This window comes from Somniosus microcephalus, chromosome 6, assembly GCF_052327205.1.
Source record: "Somniosus microcephalus isolate GS21.2 chromosome 6, FLI_Smic_1.0, whole genome shotgun sequence".
In the NCBI taxonomy this organism is placed as follows: Eukaryota; Metazoa; Chordata; class Chondrichthyes; order Squaliformes; family Somniosidae; genus Somniosus; species Somniosus microcephalus.
This window is the reverse complement of record NC_140992.1, coordinates 232,950,539-232,976,021: the sequence shown is the minus strand read 5'-3', so window position 1 is coordinate 232,976,021 and position 25,483 is coordinate 232,950,539. Positions and strand designations below refer to the sequence as shown.

Sequence of the window (25,483 nt, the reverse complement as noted above, 5' to 3'; positions counted from 1 at the left end):
AATTCAAAATTTGAAACTCTTTGTTAAGGGTGGAATAATTCTGTATTCTACTGCACTATTGTTCATTTGGTTTAAACCACACATAAAATAAAACTGTACAATCAGTAAACAAAGGAGATAACAGCTTTCTCTCATCAATGGCTGCATGGGATCAGGTTGTGGATTACAAGTGTAGTGAATAAAATATTATGCTGCCTGAAGGATCAAGGCTTCTGCTTGGATTTAAACAAAGGAAAGTTCCTTAGCTGAAGAACATAAGTATAGAACGAGAAAAGGCTATTCAGCACTTAGAGCCACACCTTCCATCGTACCACATGCTATTTGTACTGCAATGTACTCTTGCTGATTTACTTAATCTCCTGAGGTTGGTGAATAACAATAGATAAAACTTCCATAGAAAATAAAATGTTTCCCTACTGTTTAAAGGTATTCAAGCACCCAGGATAGTAATCTAACTACACAATTATATAATTCAACTGTACACTTATATAATACAACCTGGACTGACTGTATTCCACAGAAGTCATTCCTTATCAGGACTGGAGCCATACTGTTCTGATGAAAGGTCATTGACCTCAAACATTAACTCTGTTTCTCTCTCCACAAATGCTGCCTGATCTGTTGAGTGTTTTCCAACATTTTCTGTTTTTATTTCAGATTTCCAGCATCCGCAGTAGTTTGCTTTGGTTCCAGAGTGTTTGACTGTGTCTGTGCCTCTCCTCAGTATTGTCTATCCTATTCTTAAACAGCTATTTATACAGCTTCTTTTTAATTAGTTAACTGACATCATGTTAATTGCTTTTGATGGGAGTCTACATTATTTACCACTCTGTTGGGAAAAAAAGTTCTAATCCCTCATCTCACTTGAGGCTCTCTGATTTTGTACTTGTGCCCTGTGATCACAGTGTAGAGGAGGCAGAGGAAAGGCTGGGGGAGTAATTTCACAACAATTTATTTCCCCTATATACCCTTCTCAAGGGCAACTAGGGATGGGCAATAAATGCTGGCCTTGCCAGCAAGCCCACATCCCATGAACGAATAAAAAATATATATATATTATTCATTAAAAAGAACTGAAGAAATTATCTCCTACCTACACATATATCTCTTTGTTTTAGTGGCATAACTGCCCTCCCGATGAACGACTCTCCTTGTTAAGTCGCTGCTCAAACTTGGAATTGCGTTGTGACATATATTACAAAGACTGCTCGTGTGTATTCCTGAATCATTTTGTTCATTTATATTGGGCTCAGTTCTTCCGTCCAAATTGTGGCCCAATCAGGAGGGTGCCAAGCCGGGAAGAAATGTTTCAGCTGAGTAATTAGCCTCTCCCAGCTCTGGAATCTCTGGATGAGCTGCTGTCAATCAAATCCAGGCCACACCCTGCATCTCCCCAACACCCTCCCCCCCTCCGCACCACCAACCCTCCCACCACACCATGGCCACGGGTCTGAGTAGAGAACTGAAATGAGAGACCTCCTGGAGAGCGAAAATACACAGCTAAAACAAAGTTATCTCCTATCAGGTAGAGTACCATTTCTTTTTTTTTACCTGTCAAATTAAATTACCTGCTTATTTTAAAAGGATTTAAAGTCCTTTGTCCCAAATCTAAATCGAATCAGACAAAATAATCAATATTAGTTTAGAGAATAGAAAAAGAAGGTCGAGTAAGGACAGGATCAATCTGGGATGCAATGCCCTCATAGGTATATCATTCAACAGCACTCACTGTCCAACTCACTCATGAGAAACAGGCACTTGGGAAAGATGCTTGAGAGCTGTTGGCAACTCTGTATGAGTCACAGCCTCTAGAAGATGCAAGAGGTTTTAGGAAATAGTTGGGAGTGAGGGAGGGAATGAGTGGTAAGAAAAGGAGGAAGGGGAAAGACAGATAAATTAAGATGTGCTCCACACCAACAACAGTTATACTACTGCTGGTCGAAAGTAAAAACGAAGACCATCTCTTGGAGGTACTCTTCCCTTGCCTTTTTGGCACTGGCACTGCCACAGTAAAAATCTCAGCATGACATTGATGCCAAAGGTACATTGTGCTTTATTTGTTCACAATTTGCAAGTAAATCACTTCAAACCCAACATCAGAGGTGTTTGTGGATTAGATTTCACACTGTAAGTAAGTACTACTGTGGACATAAAGAAATAAGGAAAAAGTACTTTCTGGAAGGTGAAAACTGACTTAAAAGGAAGATAATTTTACAAACAGCAAACATGGAGTCTCTTTAGAACTGCAGAAAATAAAGACTGAATGTTGTGCCTGAAATTGATAAGTTCGGAGCAGTTTTTACATTAGGTCCTAAATTTAGGTGTCCAACAGTAGGGCGAGGTATCTAAACATTGTTCTAACGTGGAGTCAATAGATCTTGCTGTCACCTTAATCTGATTCCAAACTGAACAAGCACCAAAATGGCTGTTACAATTTCCTTAAAGAAAATACTTTACTAAGAAATTTCCTAACATTTTATATGTCATCGACTGCTCTGTCACTGAAATGTATTTATGTTGCAATTTATTTTAATGGGTTTTTAATCATTATGTTATATTGACAATAGTATTGATGCAGAATACAATTAATTTTAAATTATTGATGGGAAATGTAACCACCATTGTCACAGTAAATAAGTTATATTATTAGGTCTGCTGGACCTGTCTCTTGCTGGGGTGGAGATCACCTTGGAGAAGAGGTAGCTGCCTTGTAACATTGATCAGGGCCAGGGTGGTCTCCTGGAATCGTTTTGATCACCTAAGGAGGTGGGAGAGGAATTTTCCAGATTTCTTTCTCCAAAATGGGAAAAAATGCCTGGGTTTTTATCTGGTGTTTTACCTCTCCCAGGAGATGAGGTGGGTGGGGAGTGCATGTATTGTGATGCACTGGGCATCACAACTGTATGGGACAGGCTGGATGGACCAGTAGGTTTTATCCTGTCTGGGCATTTTTCATGTGTTCCTACTATCACCTCAAACTATTTTCTAATAAAGTACAATCACCATATCAGGAGAACGTCAACAGCATTTGTCATAGGTTTTATTTATCGTAACAATGTATGTCACTTTTTTAAAACATGAGAGGTGCAATGTGTTAGCACAGAGATGGACAAATTGCTACCTGTGGGCCACATATGGCCCACGAGCCCTACCAATAAATCATCACAACACCACTCAGACCTATTTGCACTTACATTTATTATTAGCTTGTTTGTCCAGTTGAATGTTGTAGGCCTGGTGGTTTGGAAAGGGCTGTTGCCACGTTGTTAGATAATCCCTAAATTAGAACGGTTTGCATCAGAGATTAAGATACATGTAAATATGATCTTATATGTCGTCCCTCAGACTCTACGGTGTGCACTATATGGCCCATGAAGGCCAAAAGCTCAGACAACCCTGTGTCCTTTAACTTCTGGGACCTTAGTCAAAAGTTTCCTCTCCCTGCCAGCTACCACTCTTGTGTGAAAGAAATTAGCTTTGGTAGTTCCAATCCAGTTCCTAATGGCCATGGGTTTGTCCCTCATGTGGCACAAAAGGACAGGTGTTGGAATTTTAAAAAATCACACTGATGCCATCGAGAGTGCCCCCTCGGAAGTTGTGGCCAGGCTCCATTGTTGGAGCAGAGTGGAGCGAACTGTTCTACAACTGGCTCCTGATGTGACTCACCTGGGTGTGCTCAATTGGAACATTGAGGGGAAAAAGACTGTTAAATTTACCAAAAATATTAATGAAGCTATTCCAAAAACAACAGATTTAATCTAACAGTCTGGCTTCAGAAAATAGCACTAATTAGACAAAGAAAGCCAACCAGTTTAGAACAATATTTGTTTTTAACATCAGTGCATTCTGATCAACTCCATTAAATTCTAAGAAAAATGGGACTGTAACACTGAATTTTCAGTTTTTAATTGATTTTTCCTGATTTCTATTCCTTCCCTAACCCTGATTCAAAATGTTTGGGTTCAGGTCAAACCTACCGTTTCCATGGTTGGATTAAATGTGCCACATCTACTTCACCTCTGTTCCATGGGTCATGTGCCTGTCAGATTGTACAATATCATTTGTGCTTAATTTAAATCAGTTGTCAGCTCTTTGTCACTTGGGTAGCTGATTTCCATCTTTACTTCTTGTTTATCTCATTATTTGAAATGAGTTATAAATTCAACTTGATTTGGCCAAAGAATTCAAAAAAACATTTCAACTAAAGCAATCAAATTTTTGGATGGAATGCAGATGTCCAAAAGAAACAAACCCACATAGGGAACAAGGGGCACTGATGGGGTAGATAGAGAGAAACTTTTTCTGCTGGTTGGGGAGTCTAGGACTAGGGGACATAGGCTAAAAATTAGAGTCAGATCTTTCAGGAGTGAAGTTAGGAAACATTTCTACAAACAAAGGGTGGTAGAAGTTTGGAACTCTCTTCCACAAACAGCAATTGATCCTTGACCAATTGTTAATTTTAAATCTGAGATTGAAAGATTTTTGTTAACCAAAGGTATTATGGGGCAAAGGCAGGTATAAGGAGTTAGGTCGCAGATCAGCCATGATCTCATTGAATGATGGAACAGGCTCGAGGGGCTAAATGGCCTGCTCCTGTTCCTATGTTCCTAGTTCACCCATTTTTTCATCCTAGATTTGGAAAAACAAAACTGAAGTCATATGCCTATGTTTAAAATTGTTTCAAAGCATATCCCCAATGGCTTAGTGGGTAATGATACCACCTAGTGCAGTGCAGAGCCACACGGAAAAGAAGGTCCCAGGTTTGATCCACAGTTGTAGCTGGGGCAGTAGTAGGGGTGTTACAATTGGCCTCAGTGCTGCTGCTTTAATGAGGGGAAAAATAAAAGTTCCCACTCGTTATTGCTATCCAATGACTCCTGCTGAACAGTCCATGGGGGAAAAATTGGCTCACGGCCCCTTTGGGGCACTAACTTCACTACATTTAGCGCCCCAAAAATGTTAGCATCTCCGTGCCCGAAATTGAATGGTAGCGCCCCAAGCAGGTGGCGGGGCGCTACTGGAAGCGCTCCCCCTCCCTCTTGGGGCGCTCCTATTGAATATCGCGGCGCTACGTGCAACGCCACGCACGTCGGCACATAGGGCCGTGGTACTCCAGGCCTCCCTCCCCTGATTAAAGGGGAGGGGCCTAGTGCAGCGCGAACCGGGGCCCTGCTGGACCACCAAAGAAAAATGGCTGCACGGCACCTGCCCTTTAATTTGCGCCACACCTGCCGCAAACACGGCACCCTGACCCTGTCAGACATAGCGTCCGGTGGTAGGTTAGGGGGCGCGAGCCATAGGCGCTGCACCACCGAGCGCTACTAGCTACCGCTGCCGTTAACCTCCCGCTGAATTTCGCGGGAGGCGTTAGCGGCACCGCGCCCAGGCACTAGGTGCTTTGTGCCCCGTCAGCGCCCCGAGGGGGGGCGGGTGCGCTAATGGGAGACGCGAAGCATCTGAATTTTTCCCCCATGTGAATTTGGATGTTGGCCGAAAACAAGATCGGGCTCAGCAATGATGCCCATTTGGTTGAATTGGCTGCTGAAATTCACTGTCTGGGCTCACACATGAAGAATGGCCATGTGTGTGAGATAATGGAGGATTGCTAGTATCTGTGGAACTGCACACTAATTAAGATACAATGCCAATGGAGAGGAGAAAATTAGGAGGACAAATGTTTTTAAAAATGGATATAAAAATATTTGCAAGTTTGGTAACGGCTGCCACAGGTGACTTATAACATGGAACTGAATTTAGAAGATGCTACTTTTGAATGTAATTTAAAAAAAGATTAAAACTGCAGAACAGTGTTCCCTGCTACCTCTCTGAGCAAATGCATCACATGGTGTGGTACAAAGCCACAACATGCCAAGAAGGTGCTGCGTTTGATTGCTGGTCTGTGCTGAGTTAACTAAGCAGTGGCAATGAGGGTGCTACAATTGCTCTTAATGTGGTTTAGTTATGAAGTGAGGAAATCGGGATTACTATTCCTCATTTCTAGCCATTGAACTCTGCCAGATGTGCATGTAGGTAAACATGGAGTGGAGACAGGGACAAGCTCAGTTCTCATGGTCCCCACTGTCAAATATCCTACTGACATTCACATTGTAGACTCGTGCACGAGGATTGGCTGCTAAGGCGAGGTGCCAGAGTCGATCTGTAGGAACAGACCCCATGACACCACTTTGAGAAGAGGAGGATAAAAGAGAAAAACTAGAGGACAAAATATAAAAAGAGGTACAGTAAAAAGATTCAAATTGAAGATCAGCCACAACTTTTAAGTAGCACAGTCAGATCCACTTCAGTGAACAGAAATCAAAAATGCAAAATCTGTCACTGTTTGCACACACTGTATTCATTGCTGCTAATGGAATAATTTTAGTTGTAAATTCTTTATTTTCCAGATTATGCATTTTGCCATGTTTACAGCCCAAATCACACACAGTCACCTTCTGTGTAACATGCTGCATGACTTCTGTTATTTGTACAATTTGCCAAATTACAGCAACTTAAAAGAAATTAACTGTATGAAACACTGTGTTTTGGAAAATCTTCCATTCCAATTAAAAGTAGGCAAGTAAATGTGCAACAGAAAATTATTAACATATCACTGTGAATTCCTGATAAGCTAATAAAATGTCGTGGCAAACAGGTTCTTCACTCAACAGGAATTGACTGTATATCATTTGGAATGTAAGATTATGCATAATGTTACTTTGCAAATAGATATTCTTATCAGACCATCTGCTTAAGATAGACAGTGTTTCTGCCGTGGAATAATATTTCTCAATATGAATTCATGGAATGCAGGCTTTTGACAATTTCTTTCAACCACTCATAGCATTCTTTCCTGCCTCATTCTAGTTGGCAGAAGAACGTATTATCAGTTGAGTGGTACACTACATGTGCCCTCCTGTTAAAAGATGACAGATGGGAAATGACAACTTCAAAGCAGAGCATTTGGAGCACTGGGGAGGAGACAGTGAGCACTTGACCTTTCAATCTTTACCCAAGGGGCAGTGACACTGGTATACATACTTTGGAAATACAGCGATTACAACCAAAGTACCATCCCATTTAAAAGTACACCATTTTAGATCATCAACTTTTGTGCTACAGCAGTGTAGATTTATATGAAACAAAGGCTTTTACTGTGTCTGTAAAGCTGGGGTTGCGCTAGAGCTGGACTGTTGTCATCTATTGCAAAGAAGTGGATAGTCTAGGACTTCCTAGATGATTGGAATCTCATATGCGAATGTAATCAGGCAGAATCAATATGGTCGCTGTGTTTAATCCCAAGCACAATAAAATTAACCAGATAGCTCCTGCTTTGTCGCTGTGGGAACGGGCGGGCAGCCGGCACGCTCTGCGGGTCAGTTGCCCAAAAGTTGAGATCGATCCCCAAGAGTGCTTAAAATTAACCAGAATGCGCCCTTTTTATGTAAAAGTTGAAAAATGTGCAGGAAGCATTCCTTCAGCTGCATCAATTTTGTGCCATTAATATGTGAATTTCCCCCTTCAGACTTTCAAGTACTAATGTTGCTTTTCCTCCAGTACAAGTGACGGAATACGAGGCCCATGTAACTACATGTTTTCACACCTCATTGGCTGATTAGAGCCATTCTTGAGTGGGCAGCTTTTTTTGAAGCTGCTGGTCAGTTTTGATTAATGTTCTTGGTTAGCATGTATGATATTGTAGCATGTATTGAGCAAGTGACTTAATAATGCCTCAATTGCAAAGGAAGCAAGATGGTCAGAATGTCTATCTTCTGAGTTAATTAAGATCCAGCAATCTTAAATTAAGTTTTGATCGTTTCCATTAAAGGGTAGTTTATGCAAGTATGCTATTGTTGCACGTTTTAACAGAATCAACACAGACCATGCTGACATGTCCCTTGACTCTGGAACATATAGTCAGAATTGACTTCAAACTATCACTTTTTATACCAGTTTCGACTTCATCTCTAAGCCACGTATGGTAGTTAGGATAATGAGTCCCAGTTCACAATTAATATTTGTTCCATTAGGGCATAAGGAGGTCAATCACCATTTCCTTAGATATAGTTTAATGGTGACTGATAGAAAATTAAATATGTTTGTATCAGTGGCCTGTGGCTAGCTACAATTTTGTTTGCTAGCCTTAGGGGACTAAGTTCCACAATTATAATTGCAAAATCTGATTACAATAAGTCAGACTCCGATTTATGTTTAGTGTGATTGTTATCTTTGTGACTTCCTTTGCATGAACCCTTTTAACTAACTATTACAGTATAACAAATCATTACATTATGTAAAAACAAAATTACTTATGTTTTTAGTTTTGTTCTTTTGAAAACAAATGTTTTCCTTTCAAATGTATTGCTTCCTGTTTGAACTGATATGGGACGACCAATATGCTCGTTATATACTGTATACTCAAGTTGTTTAGCTGTTTCCAGAGATAAAATTTAGAACACATTGTACAAAAATGTGCAACGCTCAAAGAATAAAAAAGGCACTGCAGCTTTGCGTTACAGAGATGTGGGCCTCGGATTTCCCGTCACGTCCCACTGGGATTTCCTGGTGGATCTCAGGCAGGTGGGGCTGTAAATGTGCTCGGGGACATGCTCTGCCCATACGTGGGCTGATGCATGCAAATTAAATGAGGGAAGAACTGCTTGCAGCATGTTTCCTGCCATTGGCTCAGCTTGAACGCTGGGCACCAGAGCCACCGGATAGGTGGCTGTGTGGGCGTGTGTGCTGTGAGGAGGATGCCGAGAAACTCCAGTATGATTTGGACAGGTTGGGTGATTGGGCAGATGTATGGCAGATGCAGTATAATGTGGATAAATGCGAGGTTATCCACTTTGGTGGCAAAAACAGGAAGGCAGATTATTATCTGAATGGCAATAGATTGGGAGAAGGGGAAGTGCAACGAGACCTGGGAGTCCTTGTGCACCAGTCGCTGAAGGTAAGCATGCAGGTGCAGCAGGCAGTTAAGAAGGCAAATGGTATGTTGGCCTTCGTAGCGAGAGGATTCGAGTACAGGAACAAGGATGTCTTGCTGCAGTTGTACAGGGCCTTGGTGAGACTACACCTTGAGTATTGTGTGCAGTTTTGGTCACCTTATCTGAGGAAGGATGTTCTTTCCATGGAGGGAGTGCAGCGAAGATTCACCAGGCTGATACCTGGGATGGCAGGAATGACATATGAGGAGAGATTGGGTCGATTGGGCTTATACTCGCTGGAATTTAGAAGAATGAGAGGGGATCTCATTGAAACTTATAAAATTCTAACAGGACTAGACAGACTAGATGCAGGAAGGATGTTCCCAATGGCGGGGGAGTCAAGAACCGGGGGTCACAGTCTAAAGATAAGGGGTAAGCCATTTAGGACAGAGATGAGGAGAAATTTCATCACCCAGAGGGTGGTGAACCTGTGGAATTCTCTACCACAGAAGGCAGTTGAGGCCAGTTCATTAAATATATTCAAGAAGGAGTTAGATATATTTCTTAAGGCTAAAGGGATCAAGGGATATGGGGAGAAGGCAGGGACAGGGTGCTGAGTTTGGATGATCAGCCATGATCTCATTGAATGGCGGAGCAGGCTCGAGGGGCCGAATGGCCTACTCATGCTCCTATCTTCTATAATTCTATGTTTCTGGCATCCAGCAGCTCAAATGTCAACAGAAGGGTTCTCAAACTCTTTTCCAGAGAGGGGCCTGTGCACTTGCTCTCAGACCATTATCGGGCATAGGCCCCTAGAGACAGCATCATAAATTTTGCCTAAACTCCAGATTTTTCAGGCAGCTTAGAGGCTTCTTTTTCCTCCCTCCGCTGCAGGCCTCCAAGACCTGCAACAGTAAGTTTCTAGCCTCAGTTTAGTGCAACTTCCTCAGCGTTCAAATTGTCCCTGGACCAAAGGGTTGTCCGAGGTCAAGGCCTTGGCAGGCGGCAGTCCTGCTTTGCCAGAGCTGCACCCCCCACCCTCCACCGCCCTCCTTTACCCGTTGGACAGCCTAGGTCATGATTTCTAAGGAGGTCCACAATAGTGAATTCTATTTAATTCAGCATCTTCACCTATTGGAAATAAGCACTTCTAATAAAGAAATTGTGGAAAGCAAAGAAAAGAATTGTAGTATAAGAACATTCTCTGTACCTGTTTATGGATAAGGTTGGTTATGGAGGTTTGAATGCTATTATTGCTACTTTCATCACCCCAGCAGAATTATTTCCACCCTAGTGCAAAAATTCTATTCTATTCAACAGTGTATTGTGATGTCAGTTGAATATTTTAATGTTACTTTAAACAAACTTCTGAAGTGGTCTGACGCAAGTGCTGGGGAGCTGTGGTACACTTACTGCTAGAGTGCTGCTGAGTCCTTGGATACTCTCATTGATATTGTCCCCTTTCCTCACTTTGCATTTTTTATGCAAAACCATGAGATATTGTGGAATAGCGTCTTATAAAAATCAAATTCCTACTTTTGAATACAGCTTATTGATATTTAACAGACCCCAAACATGTATGTCACTGGGGGTTAAATTCAGCCACGGTGGGGGTGCAAACCGGGCACTAGATTGACCTTCAGTTGCACACCCTGCTTGAAGTTTCAATGGAAAGGATGTATAATGGGCGGGTGATCCTCTACCGCCCACTTTGCACCCCATCGAAGTTGGACTTCACCCCTATTGTTTCCACCTCCCCTCAAAGGTAGAACACTAGATCCTAGTGCCACTGGAAAAGAGAAGACAGAATAGATAGGTTCTTTGTAATGACTCCAAAAATAAACTGTAGCATATCACAAATTCTGGCCTGAAATACTGCCAGGCATACTTTTTAAACTGCTTAATTGGAAGGATAATGACAACTGCACCTACAGGATGTTACGATGCCCCAAATAATAGATAACAAGGAAAAAATGTCTGTTGGAAAAGGAAATTGGCTGAAAAGGATAATAAGAAAATAGTTGACCTCTGCCCTTAAAAAATAGAAGTTGTATTATTATAATCTGCAGGATACTGACTTAAAACAGAAGCATATTGAAAGAACAAAACATTCTTGTTATTAAGTAGTTAAAAAAAGTATCTTTATTATAATTCCTGGCTCATGAGATTGAACAAACAAAATGTTTTGGAAAAGAGAAAGCTCAAATTTTGCAAACAAACTAAGGGAGACCTATAGAGAGATCAAGCTCATGTATAATATACTAGCTGGGGGGGCCCGGTGTTGCCAGGGCAGTTTAGAGGGCCGCGTGGTTGACGGCCAGCCGCTGCCGCTCCCCCGCTCTGTGTCTCAGGCCGCGCGGTTGACGTCCGGCCGCTGCCACTCCCCCGCTCTGTGTCTCGGGCCGAGCGGTTGTCAGGCCCAGCCCGAGTGACCCCATCGGCCCGAGTGACCCCAACTCACCTCCCGTTCCGGCGGGCCACCGCAGCTGGTAAAAGCAGGGGAAAAAATAGCGGCAACGTTTCGGGAGGCTGCAGGAATAGGTCCCGCCCGTGACACACCGATTGGTCAACCATCAGGTCACTGAACTGTAGGATTGGTCAACCATCACGTCACTCAACATTAATGAGCGGTAGGATTGGTCAACCGCTAATGAGCGGATTTTTGAACCTTTTTTGTATACTGTCCGAACAATTTTTGTCTGACCAAAAAGTAAATATGCCTATGACACTCCCCTGATCATCAGCTTTCTTTTGATATAACATATGTGTAGGTATGCTCTATAACTTTTGAGTGTATAGCGGACAGACAGACAGACAGACATACATACATACAGACAGACAGACATACATACAGACAGACAGCACTATCCTTTTATATATATAGGTAAATGGAGTACATTACAAGGCTGCAATCACATTGAGGGCTTCAGGTGACATCATGAACTATGAAAGCAAAGCTTATGTGGCTTATGGATGTGACTTGAACCCCAAGGTTAGATTCAGCTTTGAGATCAATCCCATCTATCTGGCATTTATTTACTTATTTATTTTCTCTTAACTTTCCAATTTTCTACCCTCCCCTGCTGAAGGCAATGACTGCATGCTGGGGCCAGGCTCAAGTGTGCTTTGCACCATCCAGTACCTCACCCAAGTGGCAATTCTTCATGTGTGAGCCCAGACAGTGAATTTCAGCATAATATTTAACCATCGGGCCATCACAGCTGAACCCAACCTTGTTCTCAGCCTAAGACCACACACGTACACTTTCATTAGGGAGGGTCACTGGATTGTGATCTGAAGCAGAAGGCCTAGCTAATTTGGCCTTTCCTAATCCAACGGTGAAGTAGAGAAGCTGTAAACATGTTCCCTGTGACAGTTGGCAATTGGTTTTTTTTAAAGAGTGATGCATTTCTCACATTGGTGCACAAAAATACTTCTCTCCTCATAGAAAGAAAAGGGTTGGCACATGCTGAGGTCATCTGTATTTTTTATTCTACACACTATTTAAGATGGAACTTTTTAATCATTTGGCTTTATGAGGTAAAGTGATAGCTGGCAGTCATACAATACATTTGTTCATTTAAGAGGCAATGAAGGTGTCTATGATGTCAATGTATCAATTTTGCAAAAGTTAAAATGCAGCTGATTACAAGAAAATGGTCCAATAGGTACTGTACAAAAATCATAAAACACATATAATGGAGTTTAAAGGGCAAACACTATCAGTACAGTTAGCTGACTTGAAGTGCATTACACAGCCGTCTACAGTTGAAAGAGTTCAGTTCAAAGTATCTGAAGCCCAAGATTGTGTTACACTCCAAACCCATTGGTGCTTTGTCTGTAACACATACACTATCCTGTTTATCACTTTAGTTTGTTTATCACTACTTAAATTGCTAAATTTCCTTCATCTAGTTTTCTGTGCTCTTTGTCATGTTTTCATAGAATCATAAAATCATAGAATGGTTACAGCACAGAAGGAGGCCATTCGGCCCGTCGAGCCCGTGCTGCCTCTCTGCAAGAGCACTTCAGCTAGTCCCACTCCCCCGCCCTTTCCCCGTAGCCCTGCAATTTTCTTTCCTTCAGGTACTTATCCAATTCTCTTTTGAAAGCCATGATTAAATCTGCCTCCACCACCCTTTCAGGCAGTGCATTCCAGATCCTAACCACTCGCTGCGTAAAAAAGTTTTTCATCATGTTACCTTTGGTTCTTCTGCCAATCTGTGTCCTCTGGTTCTCGAACCTTCCTCCAGTGGGAACAGTTTCTCTCTATCTACTCTGTCTAGACCCCTCATGATGTTGAACACCTCTATCAAATCTCCTCTCAACCTTCTCTGCTCTAAGGAGGACAACTCCAGCTTCTCCAGTCTACCCACGTAACTGAAGTCCCTCAGTTATTCACAACCTATATCAATGATTTGGATGAGGGGACTAAATGTAACATTTCCAAATTTGCTGATGACACAAAGCTAGGTGGCAGTGTCAGTTGTGAAGAGGATGTGAAGAGGCTTCAAGGGGATCTAGACAGGCTCAGTGAGTGGGCGAGAACATGGCAGATGGAATATAATGTGGATAAATGTGAAGTTATCCACTTTGGTAGAAAAAACAGAAAGGCAGAGTATTTCCTAAATGGTGAAAGATTGGGGAATGCAGATGCTCAAAGGGACCTGGGTGTCCTTGTACATGAGTCACTGAAAGTGAATGTGCAGGTGCAGCAAGCCATTAGGAAGGCAAATGGTATGCTGGCCTTCATTACAAGGGGATTTGAGTATAGGAGTAAAGAAGTCTTACTCCAATTATATAGGGCCTTGGTGAGGCCACACCTGGAGTACTGTGTACAATTTTGGTCTCCTTACCTAAGGAAGGATATACTTGCCATAGAGGGAGTGCAACAAAGGTTCATGAGATTGATTCCTGGGATGGCGGGACTGTCGTATGAGAAGAGATTGAGTAAACTAGACGTGTATTTTCTTGAATTCAGAAAAATGAGAGGGGATCTCATTGAAGCATACAAAATTATTACAGGGCTTGATAGGATGGATGCTGGGAGAATGTTTCCCTTAGCTGGGGAGTCTAGAACCAGGGGCCACAGCCTCAAGATAAAGGGTAGGCCATTCAGGACTGAGATGAGAAGAAATTTCTTCACACAGAGGGTTGTGAATCTTTGGAATTCTCTACCTCAGACGGCTGTGGAGGCTCAGTCATTGGCTATATTCAAAACAGAAGTCGATAGTAAGGGCATCAAGGGATATGGCGATAGGGCCAGTGAATGGAGTTGAGGCAGAAGGTCAGCCATGATCTCATTGAAAGGCGGAACAGGCTCAAAGGGCCGAATGGCCTACTCCTGCTCCTATTTCTTATGTTCTTATCCCTGGAACCATTCTCGTAAATCTTTTCTGCACTCTCTCTAAGGCCTTGACATCCTCCCTAAAGTGCAGTGCCCAGAATTGGACATAATACTTTAGTTGAGGCCAAATCAGTGTTTTATAAAGGTTCATCATAATTTCCTTGCTTTTGTACTCTATGGGGGGAATTTTCCCAGCCCTGAGGAGGCGGGTTTGGAGGCGGGACTGCTGGGAAAATGGCAGAAATTGGGAGTGGGTACCGACACCGCTCCCAATCTGCCTCCGTGCCATCTTCCCGGGAGGCGTATCTCCGAGTTGCGCAGGGACCCGTCTCCTTGAGGCGGGAAGGGGATTAGAGCCAATTAACTGCCTGTTAACAGGTAGATAACAGGCAGTTTTGAGGCTTTTCCCCATTTTATGTCTGCAATTGCGGGCTTCCCGACGGCTGCGAACTTCAACAGGGTCAGCGAGGCAAGCAGTGGGTCTGTGGGGGTGAGAGGGATCGAAATGTCAGCTGTAGAGGTGAGTGATGGGTGCAAGTGTGGACAGGTAAGTATGAGAGGTGAGTGTAAAGTGTTGGAAAAAGTTCCCTTACCTTTGCTTCTTTCTGCAGGCTTCAACCATTGAGGATCCAGAGGTGCCTCATCTCAACGGCAGAGATGACAGAATGGCTGCTGCATTCTCAGTTGCTGCAGCCATCTGCTTTCTGCTCAGGAGAGAGGTCTTGGTGAGCCTTTGTGCAAGGGCTCACCTTAGAACAGAGATTGTCAGTGTTTGACAGCTTCTCAAAGCTGTCAAACATTGATAATTCATCTGTCAACATTTTTTCGACAGATGAAGCATCATACACTGAAGTCATCTGTCACCGGCTTTCCCTTAATTGGCCGGTAAACCCGCAAGGTGGGCTTAACAAGGCCAATCAAGGGAAAATAGCGTGGGTTCGTCAGATGTCACTGGGGACGGAACTAGGAACCGGAAGGCAGCAGTCCCGCCCCCAACTCGTCTTGGCTGGCAAAATCCAGCCCTTCACCTCTATTTATGAAGCTTTAATTGTGACATCACACAACATGGCAAGAAGATGAAATAGTTCTTTTTTTGCAGTTACTGAAATAATTACTATTTTGTACATTTTTAGCTAGATATGAAACTGTGTAGGTGAATGCTTCCATTTAGCTTACTGGAAGTAGAGCAGTCAGTAACCCTGACAAAGTGCCTATACTGTCAGCAGGATGAATGCCTTTCCTGGATAGTTTATTAATACTCCTGTCATTTTCATCATGCTATGACGAGTGATCTTATTTTCTTCTCTGTAGCCTTGCAGAAAAACGTTAAAATGTAAAAACTGCAGAACCGATATGGTGAACATCGCATGGATATTAATTAGTGGAACGCATGCTGATGCCTGTGCTTTACTGTAAAGTTGCACATATAAATCTCACATTAAAACTCCAATTTCAGCATCCACTATCTGCATAACACACTCATTAATAACAGTGTCACCCTCATGCCTTGAAAGGCCAAAGTGTGAAGGCTAAAAGTTCCCTTGGTAGCTGTGAGTTCAACTCGTTTCATTTTTTTCCCAATGGTCAACGTAGATTAATAATTTGTAGTTATGTTTCAATGCAAATCAAGATTTGTAAATGGTGCAGCTATGTGTTGAACTCCTTTGGCAGCGTTCTAGTTGGGTTTGGTGGGTAAATACACTGCATGGTGTGGCACTGAGACATACAGGCCAAGAAGGTCCCAGGTTCGCGCTGTGGCCTGTGCTGAATTAGCCGATCTCAGCCAGAATCGCAATTGAAGAGCTACAATCAACTTTCAGTGTCCGAGGGCTAAGGAGGACAAATACTGGTTATTCCTACCACTGCCAAATTGGATTTTTGTGGACATATGCAAGGACAGGATTGGGCAAGGTGGTGAGAATGCTCCATGGTCAAACAGTCTAGGCTCGCACATGAAAAATGACCACCAGTTGACATGCCACCAACTATGGAGTTGCACCTCAACTGAGTCACCACCACCTTCTGGAGAGAAGGAAACTTGATGAAGAAAACTACACTAAAACAATTACTTCATTGAGAGAGGACATGCTAAAAGGCACCATTAATGCAAATAGAAGCAGTTCATTTATCTTAAACTATAATTATGGAACTAAAAGATATGAATGTAAAATTGGCACTAGAAGAATTATTTTTTTTCTCTTAGAGTAGATTGTGAATTCGAGTTCATTATGGATTTGAGGACTTTCATTGGCTTAAAAACCAGCTTTAAATCATCTAATTATTCATCATACATAGAAGGGATTCTGACTACGGGTAAAGTTGTAGGCAGTCTCTCATTAGAAACAAGTAGTTCACCGTGCATCAGTAAATATTTCAGGTGCCCTCCATGCCAGGGTGGCACAATAACAGTCATATTAATAATAAATATAAATCATAAATGATCCAAATAATCCGTAAACCATTGTAGTGCCAGTCATGCTGGGACGTTTGAAATGCTGTGAGTGAAGTTTTACAACAACAACAATGTGTATTAATATAGTGCCTTTAACGTAGCTCCACAGAAGTGTTATAAGACAAAAAATTTGACACCGAGCTACATAAGGGGATATTAGGACAGGTGACCAAAAGCTTGGTCAAAGAGATGGCTTTTAAGGAGCGTCTTAAAGGAGGATAGAGAGGCAGAGAGGTTTAGGGAGGTAATTCCAGAGCTTAGAGCCGTGGCAGCTGAAGACACGACCACCAATGGTGGAGGGATTCAAATCAGGGATGCTCAAGAGACCAGAATTAGAGGAACGTAGATATCTCGGGGGTGGGGGGGGGGGTGTTGTGGGGCTGGAGGAGATTACAGAGATAGGGAGGGGCAAAGTCATGGAGGGTTTTGAAAATAAGAATGAGAATTTTAAAATCGAGGCGTTGTTTAACCGGGAGCCAATGTAGGTCAGCGAGCACAAGGGTGATGGGTGAATGGGACTTGGTGAGAATTGGGATATGGGCAGCTGAGTTTTGGATGACATCAAGTTTACGTAGGGTAGAACGTGGGAGGCCAACCAAGAGTGCATTGGAATAGGCAAGTCTAGAGGTAACAACGGGATGGATGAGGGTTTCAGCAGCCGATGAGCTGAGGCAGGGGCGGAGGAGAACGATGTTACGGAGGTGGAAATAGGTGGTCTTAGTCATAGCACAGATATGTGGTCGGAAGCTCATTTCAGGGTCAAATTTGACACCAAGGTTGCGAACAGTGTGGTTCAGCCTCAGACAGATGCTAGGGAAAGGGATGGAGTCGGAGGCTAGGGAACGGAGTTTGTGGCAGGGACCAAAGACAATGGCTTCGGTTTTCCCAATATTTAATTGGAGAAAATTTCTGCTCATCCACTGGATGTCGGACAAGCAGTCTGACAAATTAGAGACCATAGAGGGGTTGAGATAAACTACAGTTATTCCCCTCCCTCACATGATTAAATAGGTTAGGCTAAGTCCAATAGTATAAATTGTACATAGTCTGTTGGACTGAGAGATTCATGAGCTCAATGGCCTTTTCTTGGTCTGTACTTTCTTGTATGTTTAACTTTAAAAAATTGTGTTTTTCAACATATAAGCTGGTATACAAAATGATTGACTACAATGTCCATTCATGAGCAGGGGCTATAAATGGACTGCTACAAATTTTTTGATTTGATTTAACCATTGAGACATGAAGTAGCATTTCTGAACCAGAATAGTAACAACAATATCATAATTTGTTGATCCATTCAGAAAATGCAAAAAACTATAGTTGTCATTCTTATGGTTTTGTACATTTCTGTAATGTTACTGTATATAATAGGTTATTAGCATATTCTGAAAAGCGCAGTGCTCAAAGTGTTAAGGACAAGATTGTGTATTTGTCTCGGATTTTTAAATTATGTTTAAACAATTCCACGCATCCATGCATGCGAATAACATCTTTAACATTTTATTGTGTTTATTCATTTTAGAAAGACTTCTAAGTTCCAAAGCAACAAAATCAGAAAACAATTTTAGGCAGTAAATGAGTGATTAAAAACAGATTTGGAGCTGCATGACAAGTGGGTGGCTAACAGGACTGTTACCGTAGTTGCAAAAGCAGTTGAATATATTTAACTCCTCCAAGTATCTCTTCAGACCTCTTGACGTTATAGGCAAAAAATTCTTCAGATTGATTTTCTGTGCTTCTCAACTCCTATTAATACCTTTAAGATGCCTAACTGTAAACAATTGTAAGGACCACGTGACATTTTGCAACCAGAAATTCTATATTATAAACTTTCTTCCACAAAATAAAACTAGCAAGGCCAGTCATAACATTGTAATTTATTAGTAAGTGAACACCACATTGCACCATTTTGGTTGCTAAAAACACTTATTTCAATTATATTTTTCAATCAAAAACAGATTTTAAGGTAACAGTCTTCAATGATCTTGTCTTAGTGAAAACTAATAGCTGGAGGTTGATTAAATAGACAATAACATAAGCTGAAATGTTTATCTATCCTTACCCAATGTTTCCTTTGGAATTAGAACTGACTAAAACACTACAACTGGCTCCAAATTACTCACAGTACTGCTACTTCCACCTCAGGTTTTGCAAAATGATTCTAATGGGGTGCACTTGAAGTTTGTAAACTGGACATAGATGCTTAAATTTCTGTGAATTTGAGGAATCAAACCACTGAACCTACTAGAAAATATCTGCATTTTATCCTCTTGATAAGGCTGCAGGACAGCCACAAAGTGGTACTGTCACAACAGGAGTCACACACATCAGACTGTCAGCATCCCCCTTCTCCCATTTCCATGCAAAGGTGGAACACTGTTGCAGTGAGATGCTCCATTTTGTGGCTGGAGAACCACAGGAAACAATCAAAATTGTTGCATGTGGATCTGTGTGACAGGCAGGCAATCCTAGGTGAGAAGCCAACAATTTAACCATTAAGCTATCCATCTGCTTCCTTTTCATTTTTAAAAGCCATGGATTGAACCTAAAGAGTATTCCACTGCTAGACTCCAGTTTCTAAATGTATTATACAGTCTACGGTTATTATTATTCACTTTAACTATTTTTCTATGTCTGATTTTGAATTTATATAAGTTATCATGTATTTCTGAAGAAGGTTATTGTGGTGTCCTTATATTCAATTGTTTTGCTGCTTCCTCTTATTCAGTGATGTCTGCTACTTTTTTTATTGAAAGCATTAAACGTACTTAGCTCAGCAGTTACCACGCAGCAGTGAGAAAAGGCAAGACTTTTAGTTCCCCCCATGTTTTCTCCATGCAGTGAGTTTTCTATCTCAAGCAAACTCTCTGGAAGCAGCAGTGAGCAGAGGTCAACCACTTCCACACAGGGTGGAAGCAAACATTTGGCACAATGTCCAAGATGGTCGCATGCCCCTCAGACAGATCACGGACAAAACAATATGGATAGAGGACTGGGAACAGGCCATCTCTCTGAGGTATTGTTAGTGGCATAGAGGGGGAATATTACAGCAGAAGGAAATAGAAACGTGTGCTGTGGGACTAACAGTTTAGTGTGTATTGAATACTCAACAGGGCTGAATGGGTGAGCTTTTAGCAACAGAGGTGACTAGTGTTTGAAACACTACCCCAACCATGCATGAAGGAAAATGTTTACATTCAAAACAGAAGTGGAAGCTGGGAAATGTTTAAAACAAAAAAGGAGGTTGGGTGGCACAGTGGGTTAACACACAATTCTTTGACCACTGGGACTTGGATTTGAGAAATCAGTCCAGACTAATAGGATGAAAGTCTCCTCTCTTCAATGTAGGAAATCTATGCAAAATGAGTTGAGCAGACTTAACTGGCTGCTAATGGGCATTCGATGACAGCACAATAGTGCCACAATTCGGTACAATTTGGCACTAAACTGTCAAGTCCATTCAGAGAGGCCATAAGGTTGATATTGGAATTGGATATGTCAAACTTGTGCAATATGTAATGCTCTCCTGAGCTTCATATAATTTTTATATATATATGGCAAGTTTGAGTGCGACACATCAAATTCTGCAGCCTCGGTTACAGCAGTCAGGTTACTTTGGGCACACATAATTGAACATTCCAGCTTCCTCTGAATCTTGGGTTGATGCTGTGCATGTACAGATACACATGTACATTGAGTCACGCATTATATAGGTGCTTATACATGTACCATTATGCTCAGAGTTACAAAAGAAACCAGTGTGGCATTTGTGCACCAAGTATAATGCAGCCATACATACATTAAATTCACTTAGCAGCACAAGGTGTTGATTTTAAAATTATCATCCTTGTTTTCAAATCCCTCATGGCCTCACCCCTCCCATCTCTGTCATCTCCTCCAGCCCTACAACCCTCCGAGATCTCTGCACTCCTCCAATTCCTTCGCTCCACCATTGGCAGCCGTGCCTTTAGCTGCCTAGGCCCTAAGCTCTGGAATTCCCTCCATAAACCTCTCCGCCTCTCTAGCCCTTTCTCCTCCTTTAAGACGCCCCTTAAAACCCACCTCTTTGACCAAGCTCCTGTCCCAATAACTCCTTATGCAGCTCTGTGTCAAATTTTGTTTGATAATCGCTCCTGTGAAGCGCCTTAGGACATTTTAATACTTTAAAGGCACTATATAAACACAAGTGTTGTCAGGCTCATAACAGTGTTAATGCCCGTCATAACATTGTGGTTTACGTTAGATTCTGCAACTTTGTGTCAACTCTATCTGTTAGGTAAATGCTGTTACTCTACCCTGTAACCATTTACTTTGTTGGGTCTTTGATGGTGGCCGGGCAGGCAAAGTAGAGTGAGATTCAGCTGCTCCATACTACAATTTTTATTTGATGCTGCCATTGGGTGCTCAAAGCAGAAAAGTATTCCAATTCTCAATTAGCTTGAGTAGCACACAAATTGCCCAAAAATCTGAATCTTTGAATAAAAGCAAAAGCATTAAACAAAACACTGCAAGGCTGACATTGCCACCCATTACTCACTGATGGTGACGGAAACGTTCATTGCTCTAGTATAGGAAGTCATTAAAGTGGACAATTATGTACTGCATTATATAGATAATGGTTACGAGAATTTTGATTGAGTTTTGTCCTGATAATCAGCTTATCATTTGATACATGTTAACTATCATTATGTTAACTGATAACCTTTCAGTGTGACAATCATCACATACTAGTTACTTTGAGTAGCTGTTTACTGTTGTCCACCAAGATACTTACCGCTGACTAAAAAAACACAACAAACAGAATCTAACTGACCCACAAACTTTACATTTTATATGATACATATAAACATGAGGGAGTAAGGAATAGAAGGTTTGCTGATTGGGTTAAATAAGGGAATGGTAGCATAGTGGTTACATTACTGGACTAATAATCCTGAGGCCTGAACCAATAATTCAGAGACATGAGTTCAAATCCCACCATGACAGCTGGGGAATTTAAATTCAGTTAATTAAATAAATTTGGCATAAAAAGCTACTATTACTAATGGTGATTGTATAACTACCAGATTGTCATAAAAACCCATCTGGTTCACTAATATCCTTTAGGAAAGGAAATCTGCTGTCCTTACCCAGTCTGGCTTATATGTGACTCCAGACCCACAGCAATGTGGTTGACTCTTAGCTGCCCTCTGAAATGGCCTAGCAAGCCGCTCAGTTGTACCAAACAAAGTCACCACACAGACTGCAGTTGTTCAAAGTGGCGGCTCACCACCACCTTCTTGAGGGCAATTAGGGATGGGCAATAAATGCTGGCCTTGCCAGCGATGCCCACATCCCATGAAATATTTTTTTTTAAAGATGAAGTACGGTGGAAGGAGGCTCATGTGGAGCATAAACACCAGTACATATCAATTGGGCCGAATGGCCTGTTTCTGTGCTGTACATTCTATGTAATTCTACCTTAAGATTCACCAAAATTAAAGAGAGTTTTTCCATCAACAACTGCTAGTGGCAAGTTGTCTTACAAGTTGAGATTTCTTCACCAGCATAATTTCCCTGACAAGTATATCAGTATCACATCATCTGACAAATCCAAAGTATCATATATCCTGACATGTGCACCAGCATCACAACTCCTGACAGGTATGCCATTATCACATCGCCGGACAAGTATACTAGTATCACACTGCTGACAGGTATACCGGCCTCCTGAAAGTAAGCTAGTATTGCATTTCCTGACAAGTACACCAGCATCACATCAACTGACAGATATATTCTTATCATATATCTCATGACAGGTAATAGCAATATCACATCTCCTGACAAATATACCAGTATCATACTTCTTGACAAGCATACCATTATGAAACCTTCTGAGAAGTATAGCAATATCAGATTTCCTGACAAGTATACAAGTATCACATCTACCAGCTAGTACACCACTACAGCATCACATCTCCTAACCAGTATACCAATATCACATCTCCCAACCAGTATACCAGTATCACATCGCCCAACCAATATACCACTACATAGAAACATAGAAGATAGGAGCAGGAGTAGGCCATTCGGCCCCTCGAGCCTATTCCGCCATTTAATGAGATCATGGCTGATCATCCAAATTCAGTACCCATCCCTGCTTTCTCGCCATATCCCTTGATCCCTTTACCCTTAAGAAATATATCTAACTCCTTCTTGAATATATTTAATGAATTGGCCTCAACAGCCTTCTGTGGTAGAGAATTCCACAGCTTCACCACTCTCTGGGTGAAGAAATTCCTCCTCATCTCTGTCCTAAATGGCTTACCCCTTATCCTTAGACAGTGACCCCTGGTTCTGGACTCCCCCGCCATCGGGAACATCCTTCCTGCATCTAGTCTGTCTAGTCCTGTTAGAATTTTATAAGTTTCAATGAGATCCCCTCTCATTCTTCTAAACTCTAGTGAATACAAGCCCAATCGACCCAATCTCTCCTCGTACGTCATTCCTGCCATCCCAGGTATCAGTCTGGTGAATCTTCGCTGCACTCCCTCCATGGCAAGAACATCCTTCCTACAGTACCACATCTCCCAACCAGTATACCAGTATCACATCTCCCAACCAGCATACCAGTATCACATCTCCCAACCAGCATACCACTACAGTATCACATCTCCCAACCAGTATACCAGTATCACATTTCCCAACCCGTACACCAGTATCACATCTCCCAACCAGTATACCAGTATCACATCTCCCAACCAGTATACCAGTATCACATCTCCCAACTAGTACACCAGTATCACATCTCCCAACCAGTATACAAGTATCACATCTCCCAACCAGTACACCACTCCTGGAAATAAGTTGTTTCAAGAATCTAATTGATTTCTGGAGAATGTTGTTACAGCTTAGTCTGGAAGAAGTTTCTGTTATTAGACAACAATGAAAAATGGAGAACGTACAGCAAACAGTTGGTTTCACTGTGCACTTACTATAAAAGATTTGTTTTTACTAATGGAAGTATTTTGAGAAAACAGATGATAAATTATCTGGTTTGCCCCCTAAAATGTAAGGCTACTCTTAAACATTTCAATGTTCTATTACTATGAAGGTGGGTGAATTGACATTTCTAATAATAGGTTTCAGGCACATATGGACACAACATTCAGGGGTGTGACTAATAACCCAGTAAAGTTACATGAACACAACATGGGTCAGAGCTGTACAAATCCTTTATCATCAACCCAGCATGAGTTAACCATGAATTCAGAAACCATTCTCTATTCACATAAATCTTCTCTTTCAGGGCCAATAATTGATTATTTGATGAAACAAAAGGTTAAAGAAGTGATTTCAATAAATTGTGATAACACTGCAATTGTAGTTCACAATACTAACTGTGCAACAGAACAAGCATTCATTTACAATTAGTACAGCAGACTTATTAAGCAGCCCCAAAGTCAAACAGAAGCAATTTTATCCCTTTTATGTATTACTGTTTATTGTTTTGTAAATTATTCATAACCATATTTCATACTAAAAAATAATTATGAGTTTTAGCAGTAAATAATAATAAAAGCAATATCACCAGTATATAATATGCACCTCAGAACACAAATAGTTTCGTTATGGAGAATTATTGACCTTTGATTAATTTCAGTGCTTATTCTCCCTATAGTGTGAAATGCCTAAAATTGTTACTATAGAGGTTTTTTTTATTATTATTACTTTAATTTATTAACATATTTATACAGGTTAATCCAATTACCCAAGAAGGCCAGTCTAACATGGTCGCATGGTCTCAAGATAATTAAAAACAACAAATGCACATGAGGCCATCTAAAAAGAGAATGCATAGCCAATATAAAAACTGTAACAGATTGTAATGAACCTGTAGTGAACCTACTAATTCTCTCCTGTACTCAAGTTATGTACACTATAACTGTTCCACGCTTTAAAAAATGTAATTGTTCATCCTCAATTGCTATGATTATCATTCCTAACCATTTTCTTCAAAAGTTCTACCCTTTTTAGGCCACTTGCCAAAATGTAGCCATTCCCAGACAGAAAGCAGGATGATCTGGGGTGCTGGTTTCTCCTTCAACACAATTGATGTTACTTTTTGGATCACCCAGAAATTGATAAAATTCATGTGTGTGCAAATTGAACTATGTCAGATTTTTCGCTCTACCCGAGATGGAGTTTTGCTAACATGTAGGTCTTGAGCTAATATCCCGACTGAGAACTGATGACACTCACTCAGCTAAGGTAAGTGAGAGCCACGACAGGCAGTCTAGGTACGTAAACCTGCAACATTCTGGAGTCCTCAAACATTTAAACTGCTGGCCAACTAAAATCTGTATTCATATTCACAGATACATATGTTAATGTATTTCTCATATCGACATACCTTTATTATATGTAAACTCATACAAACACTCCACATTAACTTTTCTGAATTAAATCTTACACTGCTTAGCTGACATAAAGTAAAACATTTATGGTAATATCTGTAGGAGATGTAAACACTTTCATCCACCATACACAACTGCTTTGTGTATACATTTAAGGAGCTGGGAGGGTCATTTCCCTCTTAAGCAACTTAACAGATGCCTAAAACAGGGCCTTGTGTACTGTTCTGAAGTTCAAGGACAATATCTTGACTTTAAAAGTAAAGTTGCATGCTCCATACATTTAAGTATAAGCAGCTACACAATTTTGTTGTGCGTTTTTTAAAAAGTAGTTGTCAAACTAAGCAACTTTTGCAATACATTG

At 41.3% G+C, this 25,483-nt stretch overlaps 1 protein-coding gene across 11 annotated transcripts in view; it reads right to left on the bottom strand.

Annotated features, from left to right (window-relative positions):
* Positions 1-25,483, bottom strand: part of znf536 (zinc finger protein 536) — a 417,096-nt gene that overhangs the window by 375,514 nt on the left and 16,099 nt on the right. The gene's annotated exons all lie outside the window — the stretch shown is intronic.